This window comes from Antechinus flavipes, chromosome 4 (genome assembly GCF_016432865.1).
Source record: "Antechinus flavipes isolate AdamAnt ecotype Samford, QLD, Australia chromosome 4, AdamAnt_v2, whole genome shotgun sequence".
Taxonomy (NCBI): Eukaryota; Metazoa; Chordata; class Mammalia; order Dasyuromorphia; family Dasyuridae; genus Antechinus; species Antechinus flavipes.
Window position 1 is genome coordinate 329,807,336 of NC_067401.1, and position 14,707 is coordinate 329,822,042.

At 33.0% G+C, this 14,707-nt stretch overlaps 1 protein-coding gene across 4 annotated transcripts in view; it reads right to left on the bottom strand.

Annotated features, from left to right (window-relative positions):
- Positions 1-14,707, bottom strand: part of HIVEP2 (HIVEP zinc finger 2) — a 270,178-nt gene that overhangs the window by 99,560 nt on the left and 155,911 nt on the right. For all 4 annotated transcript variants that reach the window (XM_051997870.1, XM_051997869.1, XM_051997871.1 and 1 more), the window contains one exon: positions 6,280-6,393. The gene's annotated coding sequence lies outside the window, so the exon portion shown is untranslated. The remainder of the gene's footprint in view (positions 1-6,279; positions 6,394-14,707) is intronic.

Genomic DNA, 14,707 nt, shown 5'->3' on the forward strand with positions numbered 1-14,707 from the left:
GATGCCATTTGGGGTTTTCTTGGCAACAATACTGAAGTAGTTAGCCATTTCCTTCTCCAGCTCATTTTTCAGATGAGAAAACTAAGGTAAATAGGGTTCAGTGACTTATGTAAAGTCACCCAGGTAGCAAGTGATTGAGGATTGATTTGAACTCTGATGTTTTTGATTCCCAGTACAGTGCTCTAACCACGGTGTCACCTAAATATGCCCTCTCTACAAAATAATTCTGCCTTTATTCTCTCCTCTGAGACTGACTTCCTCATGTTATTCCCATCACAGGGTATTGTCCCAAACTGACTTATTTGTTTTTCCTGCCAGCATCAACAAGGTTCACTTGGTTCTCATCTCATGGGTGACATTCAGATTACAGACTCATCCTAAAGTCATTGAATATCAGATGTCTGTCCTCCAGCTAATTTCTGGCTCAAACTGCTTCTATTTCTCATATGGCTAAATCATGCTTTATGACCCCTTCCTCCAGGGGCATGATTCACTAAAGTCCAGGTCCACCTTCAGGAAAACAACATAAATTTTCATATATAACAATAGAACATTACCTTCCCCCCAAACACCTGCTACAAATAGGGTATATCACTATAGGTAGAGTCATACAGTATGATGTGAATGAGTAGCATCAGGCAATAAATTTGAAGTACCCTAAGGAAATAGTTTGGTCCTGTTGACGCTTCAGCTGATCCCATGTATATATGTGAGTTTCCCTTATTAGAATGTGAGCTCCTTGAGGTAGGGGCTATTTTACTTTTTTATTCTCTAGTGCTTAGAAAAGCACTTTGCACATAGTAAAGACATTATAAATGCTTTCATATTCATTCATAAGATGTGATTTTACCTCAGATATTTTGGAGTGGTTCCTGTCAGTGCCCCGTGTGTGACTCACACTATAATGTGACTCACATATAATATATGTGTAATAATACATAATAAAGTGACTCAACAGTGAGATCCAAGAACCACAGTCCCCTTGAATATGGGATATCCTCTATAACTCAGCTCTAATGGGAAAGACAAGCTTCAGCAGAAAGACCAGGAGCAAGACAGAAGAAACATAACAAGGTTACATGTCTACATTTGGGAGACAATTTGTTCACTGGTACTTCCCCAAACCCAGTGAAATCAAAGATCTAGAACAACGAGAAAAACAAACTACAGACTAAAAAACAGTATAATTCTAAGCAGTGGGGCATAGTACTAGGAAAATCACAGTAGCCAGGTCAACAAAGAATTAGATTCATGATGCTATACTGCCTGTGAAGTGCCATTGCTGGGTTGCAAACAGGGACAGGCTATGTTAATGGTATACTAGTTGGAAAGCAAAAGGCCATTTTCACAAGTGAAATAGCAATCTACTAACCCTCACAAAGAGATAATGACATCATCAGCTCCTACTATCAGGACAAAGCTTTCTACAGGAAAATAGTAAAGCTATCTAATTTAAAAGACAAAGAAACACTTCAACTCTCAATTTCCATGGTAGCAGAGAAAATAAAGCCTAAGTATAATAGAAAAAATGCATTTTGGACACTGGTGCCAACTTTTCCTCCTATGCAGGCCTAAAATACAATCCTAAAAAACAGTTTAAAATGCTATTGCTTCTTTAATGTAGAAAGCCCTTCTGCTGAAGGTAACAAAAAGTAAAATAGCCACCTTAGGAAAAATGAAGGAGCTTGAAGATGCAAAAATTGTAAAATTTCCGTGGTAAAATAAGTTACTCATGTATACTCAAATGTATTTGGCTTTCCTAATTGAAAAGGAACTGCAAGAGACATTTTAATGCTACTGGTAAAAAATACACACACACACACACACACACACACACACACACATATACATTAAGTTAAATTCTTTATGTTTATACTCATAGAAAATTATACATTTTAAACTAGTTATTCTTATACTGGAAATGTTGCTATAGAAAAAATAGGATTTGTTTTAGATTAGCAGTACCACTTTGCAACTTTGCTAAGCAAGCAAAAACTGTGGAAGAAACAAATCTCACTGAAACATTTTCATAACAAATGAAAGTTCAAGCATATCTCTGCTTACTAATATGACACTTAAAATAGTCTATACAAAATGAAAACAGCCACTGCTGTCCTAACTTTTGAAACTGGGACCTTTCCACATTGAGGCTCTTCAATTCTTCAGCTGTCAAAGCTCTATTTAGGTCTCCCTCACCAGAATCACTAGCACTGACCTTCTCCTAACACTTCCATTCCAGCACAGGAGTTCTGGTAATCTAAGTATGTTGTTCACCAGGGCCTCTCTCCAATTCTTGCATTTGTTCAATTCTCTCTCCGACTTCATCTCCACTATCATCATTTTATTTTCTCATGGCCCTTCTGTCACATGATTCAGAGTTCAGAGAACCTCATGTTCAAGATTTCCATTGCTTGAGTCCCTATCTTATCTCTTTGTTTAGTAGTTTGGTCATGTCTGATTCCTTGTGACCTTGTGAACCACACTGTCCATGGGATTTTCTTGACAAAGATACTAGAGTGGTTTCCCATTTCCTTCTTCAGTGTAAGGCCAATACTCCATTTATTGCCCCACCTAGCTGCTTGAAGTATCACCTTTTAAAAGTGTGCATATTTGTGCACTTTTCATGTATTATTTCTTTGTCTGACTTTGTGTTTAGTTTTGGTTTTTGGGAGGAGGTTGGATAAGGAAGAATAAGAATGAGAATTCAATGACAACCATGTATTAATATCGAGATTATAAACCAAACTCTTTAATATAATCTCATTTATTAGTCCAGTGTACAATATGCTTTAAGTGCCCATTCTAACAATGTATTTGACAAATATTCTGTACTATATCACAGACGATGTGACTTAAGGGAAAAAAGGAAAAAAAAAAAAAACCTATTTCCCTAATCTCTTTGTTCCTTGATTTTCTGGAGGAATTCTTCCTACAACTTCTATAATGGCAATTACTATTCCTCATTATTTTGCAATTTATTTTGTACCTTGGGTTTAATCAATTCTGTTGCATAGGTTTTCGTATACATATGATGATTATCATAGAAAAGAAAAAGAAAAAAAAGAAAAACAATCATTGGAAGCAAAATTTTAAATACATATATGATGATTATCATAGAAAAGAAAAAGAAAAAAAAAGAAAAACAATCATTGGAAGCAAAATTTTAAATGGTTAAAGAAAGCTTGTGTTTCTGATTCTCCCAAACTTTTCCTCCCTATTCTATCTCCTATACATATTGGTCTAAAAAAGAAATGTCACTAATAAGAAAACTAACCTGATATACATACACACATACATATAGCCCTCATTTTATAGATGAGGAAACCAAGACACAGAAAGGTTAAGAGATTAACTAGGGTCATATAGCTTGTAAATGCCTGAGGTAGGATTAGAACTCAAGATGTCCAATATTCTCTCTATTGAATTATGTAAATAATATTATATTGGTTACATTAAGAATAAAAAAAGATATTGTTTTATTCTAAGTTTTTTGAAGAAAAAAGTAAAGAAAGCAAAGAGCATTTCCATTCAAACCAGTGAAGAACTTTTTTCAGTTTTTACAAAGAGCAGCATTTAAATTTCACAACATCTTCAGTTATAAACAGTTATCACTTTGAGGATATATCTGTAAGAGTTTTTTCCTCTCATCTCATAACTTCTAATGCTGCCTAATCGTAGCACAGAAACACTTTCCATTTGCCAGAGAAATCTGTTCTAACCATTGAGCATCCCCAGAATCCCTTGGCAGATATATCTAAGAATAATGGCAGACTGTATTTAGAAAACAGTCAATCAGCCCATAAACATTTATTAAAGACCTACTATGTGCCAGGCACTATGCTAAGCATTGGGAGACCAAAAAAAAATAAAATGGCGAAACAGTTCCTGCCCTCAAATAGTTTACACTCTAAGGGAGGGAAAAATATACAAACACATATATACAAAGCAAACTATGTACAGGATAATAATGAAATCATTAAGAGAGGGAAATTAATTAATTAATTAAAGAATTAAAGGGATTGGTAAAGGTTTCCTATTAAACAGGACTTCATAAATTTTTCCACTCCAGACCCCTTTTTACCTGAGAAGTTTTTAAATGACTCCAGATATGTAGGCATAAAAATAGGCATACAAATTAAACACTGACTGATAATAAATCATAATTTTGCAAAAAAAAAAAACAAAAACAAAAAAAAAAAAGCAAAAACAAAAATACCTCCCCACTTTCTGTTACAAGATCCCATATCTAGTCACAAACCACAATTTAAAAAGCTGGGCTAGAGAAAATAGTCTTTTAATTGTGACTTCAAGAGAGCTGTGTAAGTAGCAAGCAGAGAGAGCATTCTAGGAATGAGGGATAGCCAGAGAAAATGTCCAGAGCCTAGAAATGGATTGTCTCCTTCATGGAAAACTAGAAGGTCAGTGTCACTTTGAAGAATACATGGCAGTAAAGTGTAAGAAGACTAGAAAGGTAGGAGGAGTGCTAGTTATGAAGGGCTTTGAATGGTAAACAGTTGAAAAGAGGAGACAACATCTATGTAAATAACTGGCATAGATGGTTATAAAATTCATATTTCTAAAGAGATTCCTAAGGCCATGATATTGGAATCAAGAATATGTAGTTTCACTTATAAAATGTTTATTTCAATAAAAATTGTCCATTTGAATGAGCCAAAGGGCTAGGCTATAATTTTCCTGCTGAGTAGCATTTATTCTGAATTTGCATTATTTGTATTTTTGAACCTGATCTTTTATTTCACTAACATGGAAAACTCCCTCTACCAATATAGGTCAGCACATATTCTAAAATTTGGATTCTTAAAGTTATTAGAAAACTAAGAGTGACTTGCCCATAGATATACAGAGAATCTGTATGAAGTAGGATTAAACTCAAGGCTTCCTATCTCTCTATCCACCATGTTATAATGCCTCTCAAAATTTGGTTTTCACCTTACAATGCACCTTTTGGGAAAAATTAAAATGATTTAATTTGTAAAGTCCTTTTTAAAAAGACCTCAATTTTAAATAGCTGAAAAAATTCAGAGATGAAAACATTTATATTACTGATAGATATCATTATTTTTCATCTTTTAATACCTATGGTAGCTCTCAAAAATTAATGTGGTATATATTTAAACCTTTTGAGTTTGAGGCTTTTTACTTAACTGAATTATTTCCTTACAAGTCAAGAATTATTCTAAAAATGTTTCCAAAAGGCATCATAAAATTGAAAATTAACCTGTCTCAAATCAATGATTGGCTATGTCCCTAAGTAGGCAGAAATAAAGATTCCCCATAATTTCAATTTCTGACTTCTCTAAAGTGACAAAATGCTTATAGTGATTTTTATCAAACTAACTAAATCAAGATTCAGGATGAAATACAATTGTCACAAGAATGAAAAACTGTTGGACAAAGTTGAGTTGAGTATTGTATAGTAACTGTGACACTTATAGAATAATAGTATCCTTTTGGCCTCATTTCCTCTTCTTTAAGATGCTTACATTTTAGAAGGCTGATACAACTTAGTAGCATGCAAACTATTGCTCCCAGAAAGTGTCCACTTTGCTGACTTACGCAGCTTACTGAAATGTTCAACATTAAAATTCATCATGAAAATGTACCTTTTCACAAAAACTCCATTTTATATGTAATTGAACCAAAATGTGGTAAGTTCAGTGATAGAAGCAAGAACAAATAAGAGTTTTCTTACACTTAAATCCAATGCCATGGAAAACAGATGGCCAAGTCCTGCAAGATGACTGTCAATATGAGAAAATAAGCCAGAACTCACTTTACTAGGATCCAAGGGAAAGCTGATCTACCCCTTAAACTGCTGTAATCTATCTTCTAGTTCCCATGACCTGCAGTATTAACATCCTAAGAGATGTCTGAGTAGAGTCTCCCATCATCACAAAATCTTTTGCCTAATAGGCAATAATAAAGTGCTGAAAGATAATGTCATCTCTTCCCTCTTTTTTTCTTTAATAAGAAGCTACACCAAATTTCTCTTAGTTAAGAGTCCTGAATCCCATAAACCATCTGTTAGAAATCAGTTCTAAAAAGGAAGAGCAATTAAGGCAGGGTAAGATCATAGTGCCAGACAGAGTGCTAAGCCTGAAGAAGATAAATATCTTCTTTTTGGATGATATATCATGGAGGGTCTTCAAGAACCAGTGAGAAAGTTAAAATAATTAGCTTTGGAGTTCCATGTATACCTTAAAAGTGGAAATAAAATAAATTCTAAGACTGTGTATGAAAACATCTGATTCCGCTTACCTGACTGCTGATAGTTAAGATTTAGTAATCATTGGTTCCAGCCATGGCAATTTGTTTCATCATTCAGGTGAGTATGATTATTGACTGTCTTCTTTAAAATTCCAAAGTCTCCACCTAATCAGAAAAAAAAAAAATTGAAGAAAAGCATGTTAACTGGTGCAGTAAATTCAGTAGTAACTTTGTGAATAAAATAAAAGCATTACTATGTCTGTCTGCATAGTCTTTCTTCTTCTTATGAAGAAAGTACTGTGAATTTGGAGTCTAATACCTTGAGTTATTAGCTGAATGAACCTGGAGAAGTAAGTCATTTAACAACAGAACAATTAGTTTCCTCTTCTGTGAAATTAAGAAAATAATACCTCTTCTATCTATTTCCCTGAGTTGTGGTAAGGATCTAATGGAATGACCAAGGTGAAAATAGTGCTATAGGTCTGGGTTCTCCCTCCACCAACGGTAATCGTAACACCTGCATGCATTAGCATATAGTCTTAGAGAAGTATGATAGCTAAAAAATGAATCACCTCATAAGCCTTTCTGTACTTAGCAAGACTGATTCTCAGACAACATACACAGGATCTATCAACAACCTTTCGAGTTACAGAATGCAGGGTTATCTCCAGGCACCATGAAGCAAAGTAAGACATCATTGCAATAAGAAATAAGTGACTTTAAACCTCATGTTAATATTAATAATAGTTTACATGAATGTATTCCTTGAGTAACAAACACATATATGTACACATATATTATATGTGTGTGTATATATATACACAGATATAAATATCCACAATTTAAAAATGAACAGACATTTAATGAGGTTAAATGATTTGCCCACAATCACATAGCTAGCAGGATTTTGATTTTCTCAACTCCAAATCTAACATCAGATCCACTAAACCAATTAAATTTTCTAATTCAAAGTCTAATGCCTTCTGCTACAGTATACTAGTTATAAAATAAGAATACCTTTCATTTGATTTCACATTAGAAAGGGCAGAACTTAAAAATACCTGGATGAACCAAGAACCATTAATTGATATAGTGAGATTTTTTAAAATCCAAAATAAATAGAACAAAAAAATTTTTTCAAAAATTAAACAAATGTTTGTGTCAGTTGACATACTTAGTGTTACAACTTAATTTACATGTACAAGAGCTTTTGTGTATACTATATCATTGTTCCTTACTTGCCCTCCTTCCCTCCCCCCCAAAAAAAAATAGTATGAGGTAGGTAGGACCAAGCAGATTATCCTCCACTTTACAAATGAAGAAACTGAAGCTTAGAGAAATTAAGGAACTAATATCACAAGCTGAAAATATTTTTCAGTGGTCCAAACCCAGAGTCCAAGTCTTCTAACTCTAAATCCATTTCTCTCTCCCATTAAGCCACTCTTTCTCTCTAAAGCAATCAAAGTATTCTTAAGATTCTATTGACATGAACGTCCTAATTATTCTAGCCATATTAGACCTAGATTTTTATTGCATCCACAAACTCAACTCAGAAACTTACCATTAAACAGTATCAAAGGTGTTTAGTTATAATTTCAGTAACATTCCACCTCTATTTACTTTGTTGGCAAGAAAGCTCTTTGAAAACCAAACACTGAACTATCTCTACTGCTCCAAGGCAGATTTGAGAGAGGATAGGATTTATGTCAGTCTAAGACAGATGATTTCCCAACATAAACTTGGATGTAGAAAAATTGAATGAAAAAGCACAATGGAAAAACTGGACAGCCCCATCTAGCATCTTATAGTGTAGAGTTATATTCAATCTAATGTCCCTGTACTTCAAACATGTTCACATTGAAATTAAAGTACAGAACCACATTTTTAAATGAAATAGAATTCTCTCTCTCTCTCTCTCTTCAATCAACTTCACTGACTTCCTACTATTTCTAGGATAAAATATAAAATTTTCTGTTTAGCTTTTAAAGCCTCTGCACAACCTGGCCCCAATCTACCTTTCCTGTCTTACTGAACATTACTTTCATACTGATTCAGCTACAATGGGCTTCTTTCTTTTTCTCTTCCTCTCATTTAAACAGATAACAACATTCCATCTCCCTGATCCTTTCAACACTTTAAAAGTACTCTTCTATATCAAATGACCTTGCATTTGACTGCTTTATATATGTTTACATTTGCTTCCTTTATAATGTTGTACATATTTATGTATGTACATACTATCTTTCCTATTATAATACAGGAAAGGGAAGAGGAGAGGAACAAGCATTTATTAAGCACCTATTGTGTGCCAGGTGAGGCAGCTAGATGGCTCAGTAGATAGGGTGCTGGGCATGGAATCATGAATAACTGAGCTCAAATACAGCCTCCAACACTTGCTAGCTAACTACTATTTGCCTTAATCCTTTGGAGAAGGAAAAGGCAAGACACTTTAGTATTTTTGCCAAGAAAATCCCATGGACAGTATTGACATGCTATGGTCCATGGGGTCACAAAGAGTCAGACATATTTGAACTGCTGAACAACAACAATAGCAGCAATATGTGCTGATATGCTAAAGTGCTTTACAAATAGTATCTCATATGATTCTCACAATAAACCTAGAAGTAGATGTAGTTATGTTCATTTTGCAGAGAGGAAACTAAGGTAGGCAAAATTAAGTGATTTGCCCAGTCATATATCTCGGTTTTGAGGCTAGATTCAAATTCAAGTCTTCTTGACTCTGAACCCTGTAGTGTTTCCATCATATCACTTAACTGTTAACTTAAGCTCCTTGCAAACTTTAAAGGGCTATATAAATGTCAGTTATTATTGTCATTGTAGCTGTTGTATTAAGGATTGAATAATCTCATGTATCTACCACCCTATTTCCCCATAGTTTCTCCTTTTAAATTTATTGACAATAGAATAATCATTTTCCCAAGGCTAAAGCATCTGTAATAAGAAGGAATTGGATTCTGGCTATGATATTTTGTGATTCTTAATAACTCTTTCATTATATATTATAGATAGATGATAGATTATTAATTAATAAACATTCAATATCCATCCTATCTTTCTTGTATATTATGACAATATTTTAAAATTAAAATATCTCAATCTCTCTTATTAAAGTTCATTCCCTTAAAATGATGCTCTGCAAATGTTTTGTACCTCTATGGCATGGATACTTTCTTCAAGAATAAAGTGAAAAGGTGATGGACATGGAAAGCAACAAATAACATCACAAAAATAAAACAAATTTTACATGCTACAATTGGTTGCCAATGCGGGAGTAATTTCCAAATAACTAACAGTATTTAATCAGGGCATCAATTTACTAAAGAAGAATCAAAACCAACATGAAATTAGAAGAATAAAAAGAAGGTATGACATAATCAAAACCATACCAACCAGAGCTATTTAAACAAGATACTGACAAGATACTGAAAAATATGAAATGAAACAGAAATTTACATGTACTAATAACATTTCCTACAGAAAATTAACCAACATAAAGCAATAACTTACAATTAAGAAACCATAAGAAGTTAGAAACCTTAGCCAACAAACAATTGATCTCCTTGCCAACCACAGATATATGGTAGCCTAGGGCAAACCTAAAAAAAAAAACCTAGGAAATAAATTTATTTGCAAATTTCATGGAGGATGTGAAAAGTTGTGAGTAGTGTCTTTTAAAACATTGAGAAAATAGAGGGATTTGTGGAAAGCATGGCATGAAACCCAAATAAACCAGTCCCTCCCCAAAACATTTAAATATAAAACTGGACAGAGGATAACGAAAATGGAAAAGATCGGTCAAAATTACAGTGATAAAGTATCATTTTCAACTAACGATAGTAGACCAAAAATTTATCACACAATATACAACTGATTAGACAATCCTTAGTATTGTTCAACCAGTATATGTATCTTAGAAAGACAATACTGATGGACAATGAGACATGCCCAGAATTAAAAAAGAAAAAAAAAAAAGAACAGGCTGGATTGTGTTAAGGGAATTTCAGCACTTAAATGTTTCCAAACTTCTTCCTGGCACAACAATTCATCTTCATAACACTATTGATCAAATAAGATAAAATTTGCAAAGTGCTTAGCACAGTGCCTGGAACACAACTGTTGCCTAATCCATGCTTCTTTTCTCCCTTTCTTCCTTCCTTCATTATTCTAGTAAAGCTATATGACTGTATATCACAAATTATAATATCTTCAAATAATAAAAATTATGGATCATACAAAGGAGAATAAAGAACTCTAAGGAGGACATAAATAGATTATAAGCATATTATGTACAATGAATTGAGTATAAAAGTGAGGTAAAAGATGTGACTTCAAAAGAAGATGGGCCAGGCATGTAGGAAGACTCTTATGTTATGCTGGTACCCACATATTAAGAGTTCTAAATGAAGAACACTAAAATGCTGGGTTGATTCTCTGTGTAGAATTTATAGGTAAAACTGGACAAAGGTCAGGAAGGGTAAGAAGTCATGATGAGTTGTAATTTGTACAATTAACTGCCTTCATCATTGAGAATACAGATTCATTCTTGCATCTGAGGCTACCTGCTGCTACAAAATGTATTGCTTTTCTGAATAGTTTAAGGCTTAATAGCATGTCCAACACAAGAGACTATTATGGTTATCTAGTATTCAACTTCAAAAAGAATAAGTACAGAAGGGATAAATCACACATGTGGATGATTCAGTTAAATTACCCTTAATCCTTGATTAGTCTAACAGGTCTTGGTCTTGTTGGTATGAATTCTCATAAAATAAGGAAGCCTTATAATCTAGATACAATCAATATATTATATAAGTACAATGTAAAATTTCCTTAGAATACATTTTTGAATAACACAGGTTTAATAAAAGTACATGAACTAAGATTGTAGCAGCATTATAATTTGCTTAAAACAACAAATAACATTACTTAAGAGAATTTCGTAGCCTGATTAAGGTTCCTGTCACTCAGTCTAAAATACATTTCTCTTTCTTTTTCTTTATCAACATCACTACAAAAGAATTTTAAAATAGTAAATTAACTTCTGGTATGAAAAAGACTGATTAGCAGATCTTTAAGTGGTTGTCATCTCCATGGAGTCAACAATATCAAAATATATGGGTTGCTAATATTTGAAGATGAAATTTTAAAAACTAGATCTACTATTATTGCAGTCAATCTCAACTTGCCTTCCCTGCTGCAAAGCATTCTTAATAACTTCACTAATTGATTCTCTATCCTACTCACTATAGAACCTGGCCAAACCCTCTTTAGCTTTTCTCAAGCTTTCCATGAAATATATTCCCTGTATGTTGAGAACTTCACCTGAAACTTCAGAAAAAATATTAAGACTATTCCCCAAGACTTCCCTCTTCTCCCCTCTGCTTTCTGACATCATTTTGACATGCTCTACAACATCCTCCTTTATTCTAATGATAAGAGAGCATTTCTTGATCCCATCCCTTCCCATCTATTTCTCCAATAGATTATTATCATCCCAATCTTTCTCTAATATCTAATATTCATTCTCTCCCTAGTGGCACATTTCCAACAACCTAAAAACATAGTTGTCTTTTTTTTAACCTTAAAAACTCTGAAGAATCCTACCATGAAAAATATTTAAGGTATGCATACTTTATCATTTTCTAAGTGTTCTTTTACATCATATTCTATGTTGTATTATATATGATATATTTTGTGTGTAGATATGTGTATCCACATGTATGCATATGTATCTGTGTTTTGTCATCCACATAGAAATTTAAGCTCTTTGCAAGTAAGGATTATTTTACTTTTTGAATACCTGGTACCCAGTGTAGACTTGGCACATAGTAAGAACTTATTATATGCTTATTGAGAGATGCACAGCCTGTCTCTTCCCTTGTTTCTAGTTTAAAACAATATTCTCATCCATGAAATCTGTAGTCCAGCCACAATGGCCTATTTGCTGTTCCTTATATATTATGGTCAATCTCCCATTCCTGGGCCTTTTCAGGCCTGGAATATTCTTTCTGCTTACCTAAATCTCATAACACCCTGTTTTTTTTTGTTTTTTGTTTTTTTTTTTAAGACTCAACTCAAATATCACCTCCTTCAAAAAGCCATCCTCAATCCTTACAGACTTTAGTGTCTTCCTCTCTAAGGTTACCTTTCACCTCTGTATTTATTTTGTATGTATCCCTACACCCATTAAAATGGAAGCTCTTTGAGTTCACTATGCTTTTCCTTTATATCCTCAGAACTTTGATACAACTCCAGGCATACTGTAAAGGTTGAATAAATACTTGGTGATTCATTATTTATTTGATTATAGAAGCATCTTATCAGAATGAATATAGTAGAAACAGTAGGATCAAGAAGCCCTTGTAAAATCCCACTAGCTGATTAGTCCCAAGTACTCAATTTCTATGTATAAGAGATACTTCTCTGAGACTTAACCTTCTCTAGATTGGTGGGAGCCTGTAGAAATCTTTATGCTAATAGTAATTTGTGTAACACTGAATTTTGTCATAAATCAACTGTTAGATTTTCATCATCTATATTCCCAATAAAGTAATATGAAATGAGATGTATTAGAGAAATAAAATGACTTCATTTAAAGACTTCTTTCAGTGGTAATTTAATCATCTGGGTTCAAATCACAGTTTTATCACTTATCTGTAGTACTCTGTCTTTGGAAAACTTGTCTCATTACTCCAAGATTGTTTCCTCATCTGTAAAACGGGAGTGATAATAATTTTATATTCTGTTTCACAGAGTTGACATGAGCAAAGGCATCTAGGTAGTTCACTGAATGGAGGACTGATCTGGAGTCAGGAAAATATGAATTTAAATACAGCCTCAGATATTTCCAGTTGTGAAATTCTGGGCAAGTCATTTAATTTCTTCTTATAGGATAATAATGGATTTACCTCTTTGGGAGAGGATAAAATAAAATAATATTTTGATATTACTTTATAAACTTTAAATCACTATGTAAATTCTAGTTATTATTATTAAATATCAAAGAATTATACTAATGTAAGTTATTACTATTAACTTATGTCAATTTTAAAGAATACCAGAAATATGAGTTGCTTTTATTAAGCCATATATTCTCAGGATGATACCTTTTCAGTTTTACTCCAAATATATCTCTGAAACATTATAAGAGGAGAGTAGAAAGCTAAGGTGAACTTTTCATTTTTTTAAAAGAATATTATCTATACAATGATAATTGACATTTATACTGAAATATAAAAATTTATATTTATTGGCTAATTTGTGCCTCTCAATATCTTTGTAAAATAAGTATAAGTATTTGAAATTGTTATTACTCATATTTTAGAAATGAGAAAATTGAGGCTAAGAAGTTCTTCAAGGTTAATCAATTGAAGCTGAAAGGTTGCCTATAGTTATACAGCTAATAGATATCAAAGGCAGGATTTTAATTGTGTCTTCCTGAAACCAAAACTTGAAACTGTTCCAAGATGCTTCATTGCATTTCACCCTCCTGATTTATTTGATTTTGTATCACTACCTACTTCCTTCATTATGTCTGATTAAATCCCTCAGACGTTCTACCAAAAAAAAAAAAAATGACAAAATTTGTAACATTTTGGAAATGAAATATTTCAAAGATATGTTTAACATCACCTTAATGGTTTCTACATCTCTGAATATAAGAAGTCATGTTCTTGCTCATCTGACTGAGTGTTACTGTTAAATGGTTCAGGAGATACTTTAAAATATCAAAAAGTATTTAAGTTTTTTCCCAACTTTTTCCCCTAGAATTGAGAAGTAAATGGAGACTTACAGAGCATCAATCCCACACCTTTATCTTATAGACTGGGAAATGGAATCCAGAGAGCAAAAATAATTTGCTTAAGGTCACCCAGATAGTTATGGGCAGAACTAGATTTCTGACTCCCAGTCTTTATACTGTTCTAGAACACACTAATGAATTTTCCAGGACCCAATAATCAAATTCAATTCAATGAATTTTTGTTAAGTATCTATGATGTGTACTTTGCTAAACATTGAGAGTACAAAGATGATACTCCACAAGGAGTCTACCAGACAATAGAGAAGATCTGATACACGAAAATAAATATTAATCAAAATAGCATATGATGGGATCAAAGAAAGATTAAATTTTATTCAAGAAAAATTATTTGGCTGATTAAAAGTAATGAGGGAAGGTCTCAAAGGACATTGCTCAGGAAGGTCAAAGAACTTAAGAATTGAGAAATGTAACAGAATCTTGAAATTCAGTGATCTAGTGATTATGGAGGAGAAAAAATGGAGAGGATTAAGTATCTATATAGTACTTTCTATATACCAAATACTGTGCTAAGCACTTTATAAATATTATCTTGTTTTATCCTCACAACAACCCTGTAAGATAAAAGATGTTATTGTCTTTATTTTATGGTTGAGGAAATTGAGGCAGCAAAGGTTAAGTGACTTTCCCAAGATTACA